At 43.4% G+C, this 16312-nt stretch overlaps 1 protein-coding gene across 1 annotated transcript in view; it reads left to right on the top strand.

Annotated features, from left to right (window-relative positions):
* UPK3A (uroplakin 3A) overlaps positions 1–16312 on the top strand; it is a gene marked incomplete at both ends in the record, with an annotated part of 69910 nt that overhangs the window by 419 nt on the left and 53179 nt on the right. The gene's annotated exons all lie outside the window — the stretch shown is intronic.

The raw sequence follows: 16312 nt of genomic DNA, 5'->3' as shown, positions 1-16312 counted from the left end.
TTCCCTTCCCTTCCCTTCCCTTCCCTTCCCTTCCCTTCCCTTCCCTTCCCTTCTCCCTCCCCTCCCCTTCCCTTCCCTTCTCCCTTCCCTTCTCCTTTCCCCTTCCCATCCCACCATGGTTAAGGCCACCCCTCAATCACGAGCCCATCTATATGTTGCATCTCTTCCTAGATGGTCTGCTGTGTCACGAGCCCAATGGGCTATAAATAATTCGCCCTTATCTTGCCAGTTCATTCTGAGCAGCCCAGTCCACATGCTGGTTGTTCTGATGTTCTCCAGCGGTCTGAGTCTTGGGTATCTGGGCATCTATGCAACTTACTTTTCCAATCATCTTATTGAGCTGGGCAGCGATATCTTGCCACACTAGGGCAGCCCAGATGGGTTTGCCCCTGCATTGCCAGCTGCTCTGCTTCCATTGCTGCAACTGCCCCCATGGGGCATTTGCCACCACCCATGAGTCAGTATAGAGGTAGAGCATTGGCCACTTTTCTTGCTCAGCAATGTCCAAAGCCAGCTGGATGGCTTTCATCTCTGCAAAATGGCTCAATTCATCTTTTCCTTCAATGGCTTCTATGACTTGTCGTGTAGGACTCCTTACAGCAGCCTTCTACCTCCGATGTTTTCCCACAATGTGACAGGACCCACCAGCAAACAAGGCATGTGGCTTCCCCTTTTCTGGCAGTTTGTTATACAGTGGGCCCTCTTCAGCACTCATCACCTCTTCTCCTGGCAATACTTTGAAATCTTCACTTCCTGGATACTCTGATAGATCACTTCCAAGATCTCTGGGTGACTGGGGTTTCCTGTCTGATCCCATTGTGCAATCAGTGTGACCCACTTGCTCCGTGTAGCATCCATTGCATGACTTGTAGAGGGGACCCTCCCTTTGAATACCCAATCCAGCACTGGCAGTTGGGGTGCCAGGAGGAGCTGGGCTCCAGCACCAGCCACCTCTGAAGCAGCTCAAACCCCTTCATATGCTGCCAACATCTTTTTTTCAGTTGGAGTGTAATGGGCCTCATATCTTCTGTATCCTGACTCCAAAACCCCTGTGGTCGGCCTCGTGTCTCCTCTGGTGCTTTCTGCCAGAGACTCCAGGTAGGGCCATTCTACCCAGCTGTAGTGTAGAGTACATTTCTTATATCTGGCCCTGTCTGGATGGGCCCAAGGGCTACTGTGGGGACAATTTCCTGTTTGATTTGTTCAAAGCCTTGTTGCTGACCAGGACCCCATTTGAAGTTATTCATGTCACTTCATAAAGAGGGCTTACAATCAGGCTGTAATTTGGGATATGTGTTCTCCAGAAACCCACAGCACATAAGAAAGTTTGTGTTTCCTTTTCCAGTGGGTGAAGGTATAGCTGCTATCTTGTTGGTGACATCCACTGGGATCTGATGACACCCATCTTGCCATTTTATTCCTAAAAAAATGGATCTTCTGTGCAGATCCCTTGACCATACTTCATTTTATGGCAAAACTGGCTTTCAGAAGGATTTAGATTATGTTCTTCCCTTTCTCAGAAACTTCTGCTGCTTTCGCCTTTGATCATGACATCAAAGTTCTGCAGGTGCTCAGGAGTGTTCTCCCATTCCAGTGCAGCTTGGATCAGCACAATGCAAATGGTGGGGCTATGTTCCCACCCCTGGGGTAGTCAATTCTAGGTGTACTGGACACCTGTCCAAGGGAAAGCAAGCTGTGTCCTGCACTCTACTGTCAGAGGGATTAAGAAAAAAGCATTTGTGATACCAACAGAGGAGTGACACTTGGCTGCTTTTGACTCCAGTTCATACTGAAATTCCAGTATGTTCTACGTGTCAGTACTCATGTCTGGTGTGACTTAATTCAAGCCACAATAGTCTACTGTCAGCCCTCCCTCTCCATTTGTCTTTAGACTTGCTCCTGAATGTTTTCTTCATCGGCATTAGCACCATGTTATCACTGTAATGGTGTGATCAGGAGCCCTGTCCTTTCCATCATGCATGTTCTCACTGAACTCAGTTGCATACAGAACAGTGAATTCACTGTCTTCAAAAGGGCTGATGGGTGTTCGAACCCTGAGGGAACTGAAAGGCCATAATGGCCCTGACAAGACTTACCTGGGGCCTCCACACACACCCACAGGCTGGGAACTCTATTCTCAGTCCTGAGGCTGTACCTGAGCTATGGGGAAGGAGTGTTGGTCTTTGGTTCTGCTATACCTGTGCCTGTGTCTGGCCAGGGATGATGTGGATGTGCACTCTGACCTGTGGGTTGACTTCTCAGCTTGGTCATACACGTAACTCATCATTGTGGATGTACCTTTTGACCTAGGCTCTGACTCTGTTGCCTTGCTCGGGCTTTGTAGTGAGCCCTGTTGACCTAGGAGTGTGCCCCTTTGATTCCTTGACCCCCAGGGACCTTCTAGCCTGCATGGTGCCCTCTGCTCTCTTAAATAATAACTTTGTGTCCCAATATAAAACACCATATTGGCCAATAAGATGGATAGGCTGTGGGCCAGGGGATAAGCTGGATGCATCCTTTTACCTTAGGATGTGCGTTCTACTCAGTGGAAACCTAAACCAGTAAAAACCCAGCTGACCTAATGTTGTGAAGCACATCTTTTGAGTTAGTCAGTCACAGTCAAGCCTTGCTACACTTCCACAGGACTGAAGCAAGTTATTTACATAGGTTCTACTTTCCTTATTTTGATTTTAGTAGCAGCTAACAGCGATAGCCTGCAGTGTGTGTTGGCAGAACCACGTGGTGTATGGATACCTCGCAATGGAAAGGTTATGTAAGCCAGCAGGTAGGGGTTTACTCAATGCATTTGAATGCATTTCTAACTGATGAGTCCTGTAATATGTATATCTTAAGGTACTGACCCCTGAATGAAGGGGTGAAAAGGGAGCTGCGATAGAAGTAGTGCTGCTTAATAATTGCTGTGATGTTTTACCAACCATTATACAAATTAACCAAAGCATAGGGTCCTGCATTGTTTATTGCTTAAACTAACTGAAGCATAGGGTCTTGTATTGTCTTGCTAAAGGTTAGCTCTTGGGAATTGCTTTGCAAGCCAGCAAGAACCAGCCCTGCAGTTTGGATAAGAACCAAGAGACCACTGAGCCTGTGCAGGAACAAAAGGCTACTAGCGGTGACGACAAGGAGCCATCAACCTTCATCCTGATGACCACCAACAACCACCACAAGAAGGCAACGTGCAAGTGCAACCAAGAGGATCTTATGGAGATGAGTTCTTGGAACTGATTTTAACACGGAGCAGGGATAAGTCATGCATATGTATAGGCGTTCGGTGAAATCACATGAATATGTAATACTTGATAAGTTGAGACTGTGAGTTGCTACCTGACATACACAACTTTGGTGGGGTTATCCCCCCTGTGATGCCCGGCGCTGAATAACCATACCTACCTTACAATCTTACAGATTGTGCAGTCTGTTTTCCACACATCACCCCATCAAAACTTGTGCAGCTATGTATAGCCTGGCAAAAGACTCAGCGTTACTTACATGCTTCAAGGTCTCACACAGACTTTAGCCACAACAGACATTGTAATGTCAAAGCTTTGAAAGCCCTGTTCAGCCCTTACAGACATTCAAAGGATCCCTCTTTAATGTCTGGCTTTAGCGATGACGATGGATTTGGCTTTGTAACAGCTACACGTGGCAACTGAATGTTACACCCACTTTAAAGACGCAGGGCATGAAATGTAGCTTTGTGCTGAAGAGATTAAGCAATTTGCTTAAAAACCCTAATCATCTTTGAGTCATAAATTGGGATATCTCCGTCTTCAGCACTCTCCTGATTTCTGCTGAAGGCATGCTCGTAGATTAGTGGGCCACCCAATGAGTTTGTATGCAAAAATGAATTCTGCAATTTTTAATTAATCGCCTTCCTAACTGCATTAAGGCATTTTGACTTGGGACACAGGAGGTTTGGGCCTCCCATTATAAATTGTGCTAAAACAGTGAGCTTGAGAGATTATTCAGAATTACATCTGGAATTTTCCAGTGTTCAGCACAGGACTAATTATGCTCCCAAGATTAAACCTTGTCCTGGTTTCAGCTGACATAATTTTCTTTCTAGTAGTCAGTATAGTGCTGTGCTTTGGATTTGGTATAAGAACGATGTTGCTAACACACAGATGTTATTAGTTGGTGCTTTGTAGTTGTAGTGTCTGCATGAAATCAAGGACTTTTCAGCTCCCCAGGTCCTGCCAGGTGCAGGAGAAGCTGGGAGAGCACAGCCAGGACAGTTGGCCCAGTCTGGCCAAGGGAATATTTCTGACCATAGAGCATCATGCTCTGGATGTAACTGGTAAATCATAGAACAGTTTGGACTGGAAGGGAACTTTGAAGGTCCTCTAACCTGTCTGCAATGACCAGGGACATCCTCAACTAGACGGGCTTTTCCAGGAGCTCATTGTCTCCGTGTCATGCTCTTTAGGTAGCTGAGGATTGCACCTTGATTTTCTCTTCTACAGGATAAGAAAACCCAACCTCCTTAGCCCGTTCTCGTGTATCATATGCTCTAGTTTCCCAGCCAAATTGCCAACCCTCCTTTGGACTTTCTCCAGTCTGTCAGTCTCTTTCATTGGGCATCTTCAATATTTCATCTGGGTGCAGACTCAGAGGTGTCAAACAAATGCAAGTAAGCTCTTCCTTCTCTTTGCTGACTGTACCTTGATGAGAGATAGCAGGATTCTCTCCTGATGAGCAAATGTCCCATTCCAGGTGAAGAAACTTAGAGGCAAACCTAAGCTAACTTTCATATCTTAAAGAAAGATAGAAAGAGAATCCAGACTTCCTGCAGAGCAAATATTGATAGGGAATAGTAGCAATCGTTTCCCACTGGTGTTTGAGAGATGTATTTCCACATACATAACTGTTACGGTCTTGCCCCATCTAACAGCTGAGCACCACGCTGCTGCTTGTCCACTCTCTCTTCAGCAGGGTGGGGGAGAGAATTGGAGGGGTAAAAGTGAGAAAACTCATGGACTGAGATAAAGACAGTTTAATAGATAAAGCAAAAGCTGTGCACACAGGCAAAGTGAAAAAGGAATTAACTCACCTCTTCCCATAGGCAGACAAGTGTTCTGACTCCATCACATGTACAAGGGTCACTTGGGAAGACAAATGTCATAACTCCAAATGTCCCCCCCCCCTCCTTCTTCTCCCAGCCCCTTGTATGCTCAACATGACATCATCATACGGTATGGAATATTGTCAGTTGGGGTCAGCTGTCCCAGCTCTGTCCCCTCCCAACTCCTTGTGCACTCCCAGGCTACTAACCGGTGTGTTGTGTCCTGGCAGAAAAGGCCTCAGCTCTGCATAAGCCCTGCTCAGCAGCAACAAAAACATCCCTGTGTTAACACTGTTTGCAGCACAAAGCCAAAACATAGTGTCATAATAGCTACTGCAAAGAGAAAGAACTCAATCCCAGCCAAAACCAGCACAATACTTTAGCATGTTGGCTCATGAATTACAGAAGACTGCTAGTTCCTTCCCTGACTGCAGTGATGTTCTACCCATCATCTACTCAAACTTTCTAAGGCAGTTTGCAAGGCATTTACTGCAATCAACCCTGATGGGTACTGTGAAGCCTTTCTTCTTTACAGGCACAGAGTCACACTTCTTTCCATGCAGCCCAAGACACCGTTGGGCTTTCTGGGCTGTGAGTACACATTGCCAGTTCCTGTTGAGCTTTTAATCTGCCAACCCCTCTCCTTGGGGCTGCCCTCAATCCATTCCCTGCCCAGCCTGTAGTTGGGTTCTGATGAAGGAGGGGGGCTGCAGGGGTGGCTTCTGCAAGAAACAGCTAGAAGCTCTCTGCAGGCTTACAAGAGAGTAAACGCTATCTGGCTCAAGCTGGGAGTCATTGTTGACCAAGGCCGAGCCCATCAGCGATGGTCACATTTAAGAAGAAAAAAACCCACAAGCAGCCACAGGTAACTTGGCAACAACCAAAACATCCCTGTGTCATCAGCGCTGCTGTCATCCTAACTCACAAACACGGCATTCCACCTGCTGCTGCTCGAAAGACAATCAATGCTATCCTAGCTGGAACCAGGACAAGGGGGCTGTGAGCACCCTGATCTAGTGAAGATGTCCCTGCTTATTGCAGGGGGGTTGGACTAGATGACCTTTAAAGGTCCCTACCAACCCAAGGCATTCTATGATTCGATGATACATATTTGCAAGCTTTGGGTGTGTAAGCAGCAACACATGAGGAGTGCTGCCCACCCCCCAGGGACCCGGTATTTCTGAGCTGTGAACATGTTCAGGTATCACGTATATTCCATGAGATGACAAGTCTGGTTCAGGAGAAGTGGGTGGTGGGTCTGCCACGGTTCTGCAAGATGAGTCAGTGGCGAACTGGCCTTGTGTAACAGCAAGCTGCGCCGATCCGGCAGCGGCGGCTGCTGGGATCTTGCGTGTTTGCTGTCCAGTTTGGATGACGCTGAATGCTTATGTAAGATGTGTTTGTAACCACAAAGAACAGGGTTCAGCCTGCATCCAGGGGAAAGTTAAATCCTAACAGGCAGCAATGGAGGGTACAAAAGAACGTGCTTGTTTCAGAGAAGCTATGGAATTGAGCACAGTTTTTAAAGAAGGTAGTGATTAACTCCTTGATTCTCTTGGGAAAAGATGTGTGATAACTTTCAACAAATAAACTGAATTTTCAGCAGTAACTTCTAAATAAAAGTACTGGAATTTAGATTTTAAACTCCTGAGTTCTTGTGTACGCTACCAGAAATGTAGGGGCAAAATCAAGTTTGAGAATGAGTAACAACTGTATGAATGCAACTAGTAATGGTCGAATCTTTTCATTTCAGAAATCTGTAACCAAATAGGTGTTAGAATCTTACACTTTTTGTAATAGAGCAGTATTTTTACTTTGCTCTTTTTAATGTAATGTTGATTATACTATATTGCACAGTTAGTATTTCACTATTAATTTTAAGGAATATTAGTTACTGTTTTATATAATGGGCAAAATAAGAAAGAACCTGCAAATAGAGAGCAAAAGCAATTGTACTCTCTAGAAGATCTGTTTTTACAGGCTGTGCGGCTCTAATGAATTGTGTAAGCAGCAGCTCTAGATAAAGAACTCGGTATGGTGAGTTTTCTTTGGATTCATAGTTACTTAGCATTCAGAGTGGGTCAACTACACTCAAGACAATTCTGGTAGTTTTCAATACTTCACCTAAAGGAAAGAGTTTTTCTATGCAGATCACTTGGCAGAACTCTGCTTAGACCCTCTTCCTTCACCGACATCTAATCAGAGCATTTCACAGAATCACAAGGTTGGAAAAGACCTTTAAGATCATCAAGTCCAACTGTTCCCATCCTATGCTAAACCATATCCCTAAGTACCTGATCTATCCTTCTTCCCCTTTGCAAAACATTCTGGTACTCATATACATAACATAATACTTGAATTAGGGCAATCAGGTTCCAAATTAAAGAAATCCTTTCCTGCTTAGAAAAAACAGTTTTATTGTCAGGAAGATCTTGGGTGGAATTTGGTCTTATTGAATCAAGTTTGTAAAAGAATGGTGCAGTGGCTGTCAGTGAGATCAGGAATTCATGCTGTGAATTTTAAACTTAGTACTTTTTCTCTATGTCCCTGTAGAATACAGTTAGAAAACATCTCTTACAAAGGCATCAAGTCATTTAGGCATGCAAGGAGCTCAGTCTCTACTTTTGTGATGGAGAAGTTGTAAAGCAAAACAAGCTGAAGGCTCCAGGTACTATTAATGCTTAAAGGGAATTAAATGAAATGCTGCTTTTTTCTCTCAAGAGCCAAAACATAGTGTTCTTTATTTTGCTTAGAAGCAGGGGAAGAAAACCTGCAAAACCCAGAATTTTATTTTGAAGATGCATCTCCAACTATTATGTTATGTTGGTGACTTTGAGTATCTTATTCATGATGATATTAGTGCATTTTTTCCATACTGGGTGTTAAGCCCACTCAGCTGACTCCATGAGATCTTTCTTTTCCACCTAGTGCTAATGATTCACCAGTGATGAACTGAGAAAATGCAATTAGCTTGGGTAGCTATAGCTGTGAAAGCTGCCTCCATTCTGCAGTAGCTTTTAGAAGCATTTATTAGTGCCCAAGGTGATTATTACTTCTGAGAATCCTTAGCCATACTCATTTAAATAAATGTTTTTATAAATAATGGGATCTGATGTTCTTGCATAAAATTACAGAAGTTATATGTGTATGTGTTTCTTAAATGGGTACCTATCTAGTGAGTTCACAACCATGATTTATGATCACTTCAAATCATCTTAACTTTTGCTAATACGTTTTTTTTTTAATTACAGTTACCTCCCAAGTTTCAGACTGTGTACCTTGATAGTCACACATTGTACATTAGTGTATTATATGGTAAGTTTTATATACAGCAATGCCTGGAAATTTATGCCTCATATTTAAATCAGTGGTACTCGGGAACATGAACATATATTTAATAAAATTAAGCAAGTTCATCCTCACAAGGTAAAACATAAGAAAATAGATAATTAAGAGTTAAATCCTAGTATGCCCTGGATATTACCAGAAAGCTTGGACTTTACTAATCTGAACAGAGTACACACCTGCAAAAAAGTCAGTCCTTACTAAACTCAAAACTTAATGGAGTAAGAAGGGAAACTGCAGCACAGGGAAGGACAGGGACTTTTGCAGTCAGAGAAAATCCAAAGCCAAGAACTCGTTTTGCCAGAAAGCTGGTACCTCACCTCCCAGGCCAGTACCTCCGAGAAATTCTCCTCTAACAATACCATGGGCTGACTCCAAAATTCTTGCCTAGCCAGGCCTTCCACTGGTATAATTCTGTTTAGTTTTGTGGGGTTTTTGTTTTGCTTTTGTTTGGGTTTTAGTTGGTTGGGTCTTATTTCACATGGACGCTGTAACTGCTGTGTTTGTTAAACTATCATATTAGTCTGGATTACTTCAGACTGACATTGCCTCAGTTGTTGACACTAAATCCATAAGGTGTGAAAGAGCAAGAAGCTTTGTGCTGGCCTCAGTGGCACAAACTGCCTACAAGTTTGGCTTATTCTCAGGCAGAAAGATAAATTATGTTGATGTGGAAAAAAAAAATCTCAAATTCTAGTAATGATTATCGAAGAAACCTCGACTAAAAGTTAAGTCAGTCTTTTTGAAGACCACCTGCACATCCTAAAAGGAATCTGAGCAGTAGTAGGTGCATTACAGCACAGACCTGAGTTATTTGCACAGGTGTAATTAATGGCAATGGAGGACATAAACTTTAAGAAGAGCTAGGACAGTGGACTGAGAGGCAAGGAGTATAATGACTTGCATTTTCTCTCTGACATACCACATGTCTGCAGAAGTTGTAGCAAGTGTTTAGTGCTACCCACCCTTTTTGGAGCTCTGGGTTCCCTATGCATGCAAGCATGCAGTGCTACTAATCAACCACTTCATTAAGAGTTGCTGACATTTTGCAATGCTCAGCAGAAGCAGGCTATTGAGAGGAAGGAAATACTGAAAAATAAAACCAATTCTGAATTTGGCAGAAGCAAACGGTGTGAATCCAACGAGACTTGCATGACCTGTTCTCACCTGGTGGGTTGGGTCCCTTCAGTTCAACAGGCTAGGAAAAATTACCTTCCTAGTAGGCCTGCTACTTACAACTGGGGGCAACACTAAGCTCAGATCTGAAACTGTTTATCTCTAAGTGTGTGCTGCATATGCAGCCAAACTTCTCAGTGGAGTTGGAGTGGAACTAACGCTTTCAGGATCTATTAAAATGCCTGATTTTCAACATTTTCACATTCAATAAATGTCCAGACTGCTAAAAATCCTGTCTTAAATCATGAAAGCTGGAGTAATGACATTAATGGCTGGCTTATATCTTTGTCACCTTTCTTTGTCTACTGATGTTCCAGAGGAACCTATAGGAAAGTGTTTTTAAATATCAAGGTAATATCTCTGGTTTCATTTCTTCCTCTCCAGCTTCACTCTCACCAAAATCTGTAGAATCATAGAATGGTTTGGATTGGGAAGGACCTCAAAGATCATCTAGTTCCAACCCCCTGCCATGGGCAGGGACACCCTCACTAGACCAGGTATCCCAAAGCCTCATCCAACCTGGCCTTAAACACTTCCAAGGATGAGGCTTCCACAACCTCTCTGGGCAGCCTGTGCCAGGGCCTTACAATACTCACAGTACAGAATTTCTTCCTAATGTCTAATCTAAACCTGTCTTCTTCCATCTTCCTTATGGTGTCCATTTTATTTTTAACATTGCTCCCTCTTTTTTGAAAGCCACATGCTTCCAACTCCTCAGATCCCACACCTTCTATCACTGCATCATTTCTTTCTCTGCCAAAAGTTATCTTCTCACTCTCTCTTCTTGAACATGACTATGTTGGGTTCCTTTGCCCTAGGGCCCCTGTTCTGCATACACTTCCCCATGTGCTTAACTTTAATTGTCACGTACTAAACAGCAGCCAGGCTAAAGTGACACATTTTGAGTAACGTCAACTTATTTCACCTTCTTATGGCAGATTTGGTCATAGTAATTTGGTAAATGTGTTCACCACAAGGGCACTTTGATGAGAAGGCTAAAAGCTGAAACTGGAATTATAAATAACTGGTATAAGCTGAACAAGCAGAGAACATGCTGCTTTGTTCACCTTGCTGTTCTACAGCTATAGGTTCAGCAACAGAGGTTCAATGGGCCAATGGTTCATCTCGTTTAATTGTCTTTACATCACAGACTCTTACCCTTCATACAATAAATCCTGCACTAAGCTTAATAAAGCCAAAGGACAATGTTAATCTTTTCAACAGGCTGTTCAAAAGCTTGTTGACAAAAGTGTAAGTCTGGAATATATAATGTCTTATCCAAGGGTCCACCAATCTGAACTGTAGTGCAATTAGTTTAGTTTTCCATTTTCCTGGCACATTGGTAGTTTACATAAGCCAGAAGTTATTTGAAATACAGCAGAGCTTGCTGTGGCTGGAAACCAGAGTTTTACTTCTGAAGGGTGTATGCACGTATTCCTACATTTAGACATTGTATCCTGTTAACAGCAACTTATATATATATATATATGTATAAATCTCAACTAGACTTGCAGCCTTATTTCACAATGCATAAAGAATTCCCCAAATAGTATTTTGGAGGTGCGATGGTTCAGTCCCAGACAGTGGCTGAGCACCAGACGCTGCTCATTCACTCCCAGAGGAGAGACAGACAGAGCCTCCATGGGTTGGGATAAGGACAGTTCACTGACAAAATCACCATGAATGTAGAACAATAATGGCCAGGTACACTCACACCCAGTGCTAACACAGAGTACCTTACTGACCTGACGATTACAGAGTGCTGCCCAACAGCAAGGGCCCGCTGGCCAGCACCCCAGCAACACTCAGACTGTCCAGGAGGCAACAAGCCCATACCCTTTCCCAAACAGCTGCTTTTATGGGGAAGTGATGTTGGGAACAGCCCAGGAGAACTCAGCTCACCTGGGCTAACTCAGCTCCCTTGTGCTGACTGCTTGGGGAGGTTGACTGTGGCCTGGCTAGAACCAGAACAGGAGGGATTGTGTACCTAGAAGTAAAAGCTTCTTTACTGTTTGTAGATAAGCTTACTCTCTCCTGCAAGGGATCAGGGTCACACCAGGGTTAAAGAGCTGAAACCAAGTGAAGAACTGAGGTGTGCAGTGCTCTTTCTGTGTTAGCGTTAGGTTGTTCACTGGCCACCTGTACACTCCCACAAATCCCCAGGGAATTTTGGGTTTGGATGGGTAATCCTATTCTAGGAATTATGTGCTGAGATTAATTTGCCAGGTTTAATAGCAAAAACTAAATAGCCATAAGTTAATTACTAGACATGAGATGCCCTGCTTTCCCACAGCTGTGGCTGTTGTGAAACCTCAACAGTTTGTGTCCATCTCTGCTTGCTACTAGTGCTGAGGAGTGAGGCTGATGTCAGACTAAAGCACACAGAAAAGGTAGACATGGTTTTACATCATTGGTGATGTTTAAGACTGTTCATGGTTTCTGGGTTTCCCCCAGCACCTCACTACTTCGTGTGGTGATGTTTTTCCCTAGCCAAGTCTTTTAGATTTTAAAAAAGTGTTCCCCAGAGAAGCTTAAAAAGTAGAGACATCTGTTAGATTTATGGGAGCTTATGTGATTATCTCAGGTAGAAGGCTATGGGATTTCTTTTCCTGATGCTGTGCAATGGAACAACGGGCAGATAAGGAGCTTCATGAGGCGAGATGCCTCTTTCCACTGAAAAAAAAGAGGCTTCTCTTAGTATATTTAACATAAATAAGCTGAAGAACATAAATTTGAATTTCACAGTTCTAATTACTTGTAGAACACTTTGAGTTATTACTTCATGTCATGAATTCAGGGAGAAACTTTGCAGTCTTGAAACACAAAATTTGGTACCTAAGGCCAGAAGCAACAGTGCATTGCAAATGTCGCTTCCACAGATGTCTTTTTTTCAGTGCACCCCAAGTGTAGTTGCCAGCTTCTCTCCTGGAAAACCCATTATCCAATAGGTGTTGCATGTCAGGAGTGCCAAGGGGTTGCCGCTATGGCTGCTTTGAATCTAAGACTGTACTGCATGTACCAACTCTTGTGCCTCGTCCTAGCTGCTTGCAGGGACTACTTACTGTTGGTTTATGGATGTCAGATGCCAAAAACACAGAAGTATTTCCTGTGCCTTACTAGCTCTGTGGAAACATTAAGGGAGAAAAAGCAATTTCCTGTCAGGAAGAGCTAATGTCTCTAAGTGCAAGCATTAAGGCCCTGCAGAATGTTGGTTGCACATGCTGTATCTCCTTGCCAAACTCAATCAAGTAAATGGGAAGACTTGGTAGGTAATTAGCTAGTGCTTCATTGTCTGTTCATGGATGCTTGGCTGTATATTAGCCCTGACAAATGTTTTCATTCAACAGTGTAATTGATAACCTGCCAGACTTCCTCGTGATGAGCTGGTTTGATGTCATGCTTTGTTTCAGTGTCATGCTTGCACCTTTGCTGATAAGCTTGGGTCAGGACTCCCATTGTAAGGCTTGTATGTTCAGAGGGGTAAACACAACTTTAAGTATTTGCAATAGGTAGAAAGGGGTGAGATCATATTAATTTGTTGGGCAGCATGAAAAGGGTAAGGGTAATATTTTCAAATGAAAGGAGAAATGCCATGCATATTAGCTTTTCATGCTCCAGTCTCCCATACAATATCTAGAGGCTCTAAATCATGCTGAGTCTAATTATTATGTATGCACAAAGGAAGAGATAGTCCCTGTCCTGAAGAGATTAAACAGACTAGTTATTTCTTATGCATGAGGCTTTACAAATTTGATGTTAGAAGGCTTTCAAAAATCAAGATGTGGCAGCAGTAACAGAACTGCCATAACACAAGCATTCCAGTGTCGGGTCTTTGCTACAACGCGGATGCCACCTGAGACTTCATCCACAAAATCCTCTCTTCCATATAGCTGGCTGCAAGCCTTACTCCCATTTCTTCTTTCATTTTTTTCCCATTCTCCAATCTTTTCATCAAACCTAGATGAATTCTGCAACCCAGAAAAGAAAGGAAACCTGTTTGCAGCTCAGTCCAGTCACTCTTGAAATGCTTTACTACATCTTGAGTAGCAAACCAAGCGGGCACAACATGTAACTCTTGTGTACTGGTAAGAGTCACCAGGGCAACTTTGGTCTGGGGAGATGATCCCCAGATGTGGTTTGGGGGCTTTGCACAGGCCAGTGACTTGTGGTGGTGACATTGTCATGGAGGACAAGGGATTTCAGTGGCCTAGATGTCAGTTGTGCTGTTTGTCCTGGAGATGGAAAAGGGTCTTTTATCCCGTTTTATATGCTGGCCTCTCTGAAGCTGCAGAAGAGTTCAGAAAGTATTTGGGGGACCAATTTGAACTAGTGAGCAGTAAGATCTACTGAACATGTTTCCCAATGCTCTTCATAGAAAGGTGTTCAATCAGGAAAACATCAGGGGATCACATCTTCAGGCTGGGGAACTTGCTGTAATTTAATTCCAGCACCATTCCTCGAATGTTAAAAATGTGAACAGACTTAACAGCACACAGAGGAATGGTATGATGAAGCAGAGCCTTGGAAAGAGGCACAGAGCTGACACAGCATAAAAATGCTGAACAGCTGCTTGAGAGAGCTGTCAGAGCCCTGGGGCTTTGGGTGCTTGGGCTCATGGCCAGCCCAGAGCTGATGTAGCTGGTAGGCTTGAAAGACAGACAAGGACCCTCATCAGAGGCTCTCCTGAACATCTGTGCTGAGAACCGCCAGTGGGGGCTCCTCACATTACTTTTGGGAGCTGTTTTCAAGCTGCAGCTTACACCTTTAGTGCCTCAAGCTCTGCCAGAGCTGTTTTCTCTGCCTGGTGATGCACCCTGCAATCTGGATGCTGGCCCAGACCTGGGAACCTGACTTTGCAGCCTGTTGCCATGAACTTGCCTGATGTTCTGGGTTAGGGCCTGCCCCTGGGCACACCCAGATCTGTTCTCCTCCCTGAATGGGTGTGGTGGGACTGGCTCTAGCTGGTAAGGACCCTGCACTACCACACCGATGGGGATCCTCTGCAGCTCTGCCCTTGCAGAGCAGCCAGCTGTCACAGCCTCCTGACAAGAGCTTTACTTTCAGTAGCAGGAGACCTTAACCCTCAGGAGCAAAAGTGTCTGATGTCATTGCAACAAGCATCATCATCTTGCATTATAACAGCTATTATTGCACGCAGTAGGTAGGTATATATAACAATATGATATTGCTGGTTGGATGATGGCAGCAGATTGTCACAATAAATGTTGATTTTTAATTATTCTTTTTAAACACTAAAATGCATCAGCCTAAAAGTAGGGCACTTTGTTTTGGAACTAACACTGTGGTAGGAGTGTGGGACTGCTGCTCAAATGGTCCAGAACCAAGGGAGCGCCATTGTCACAGTCCCCCTAATATAATATCTTACATTGTTTTGGTTTTAGTTTAGAACATGATTTAGATTTTGAAGGAGTTATAGCAGCTATGAGAATATAAAGCACGTTAAGGCCCTTAGGAATAAGTAACTAGGACGGTGTGTACCTTGATCAATAAGGGAATCGCTGTGGTCTCCGAATTAAAACAATGAGTACTGGTTATGGACCTTGAGTCAAAACAATAGGTACCAGAAGAAACTGGCTGTGGTTATGGAAGACCAGCCAAAGATGAAATGAGCATGCACGAGGATGGGGTTCACTAGTGGACACAGCGAGGAAGACTATCGACGACCACGAGAGGACCCCCTCTCAGCATAACTATGCATGTGTTGGGGGCATTTTAGTATGATAATGACTTCCAGGCAATGACATAAATATCTAATCAATACCCTCCCCTCTTTGTATTTAAACCAATAATTTTAATAGAATAAGAATATAGATAAAGTGAAGTAATCGAAAGCCAATGATTGCAAAGGTCAAATTAAGAAGCAAGCATTCCATGCGATTTTAAACAATGACTTTGCTAAAAAATTGTATAAATAGGTTGTGCTTTTTCCCTGTCAGGGAACACGTCTTTGTTGGAGCTATCCCCTGTGTTTCCCAGTGCTGGAATAAAGAAGTGCCTGCTTATCTGCTTTGCCTATATACATTCTTTGTGACTGTGAGTGCTAACACCATGACAGTGTGGGCTAATCAGAATGTTACCAGTTCCATAGAAACCTTTGCTTTCAAATCAAATATATTCAAAGAATCACAGAATCACTAGGTAGGAAAAGACCTTTGAGATCATCGAGTCCAACCACACCAAACCATACCATTCTTTTTAGTTACCAAGAGATTTTAACTAAAATTCTCTCTCTCTCTCTCTATCTGCAGTGGACTGTTTGGGACAGCTGGTGTTTCACAGGAACTCCCATATCTTTTTCTTCCCCTTCTTTCTCAGGAAGAGGGAGAATCAACAAAACGACTTTCTGTCAGAGAACCAGTCAACATTTTCCTGCCATAGCTCCAACACATGGCTTTTAACACATCCTGAATGTGCATCAAAGATTAAGGAGCACTCTGAAAACATCTCACAAATGGCTAAACTGCAACAGTCCTCCTCTCAGACTGAGATAATTCCTGAAAAAATTAGGTGAGAGATAACCTGAGCTCTTTTATGACCAACTAGAATGGGTGACTATGTAAGGAAAATGAGGTGGCTAAGGAAAGAAAAAAGAACAAAAGAAGAGATGGTCTTGTGAGCAACACCAGGCAATTTCCTGGTTATAATGGAGAAATGTTCAGATTTTCTAGCCCTCAAAGGTATTCCTGGCCA

Source organism: Gallinula chloropus (assembly GCF_964237585.1).
Source record: "Gallinula chloropus genome assembly, chromosome: 1".
Classification (NCBI taxonomy): domain Eukaryota; kingdom Metazoa; phylum Chordata; class Aves; order Gruiformes; family Rallidae; genus Gallinula; species Gallinula chloropus.
The sequence above is the reverse complement of the archived record's forward strand: the minus strand, read 5'-3'. Positions and strand labels throughout refer to the sequence as shown.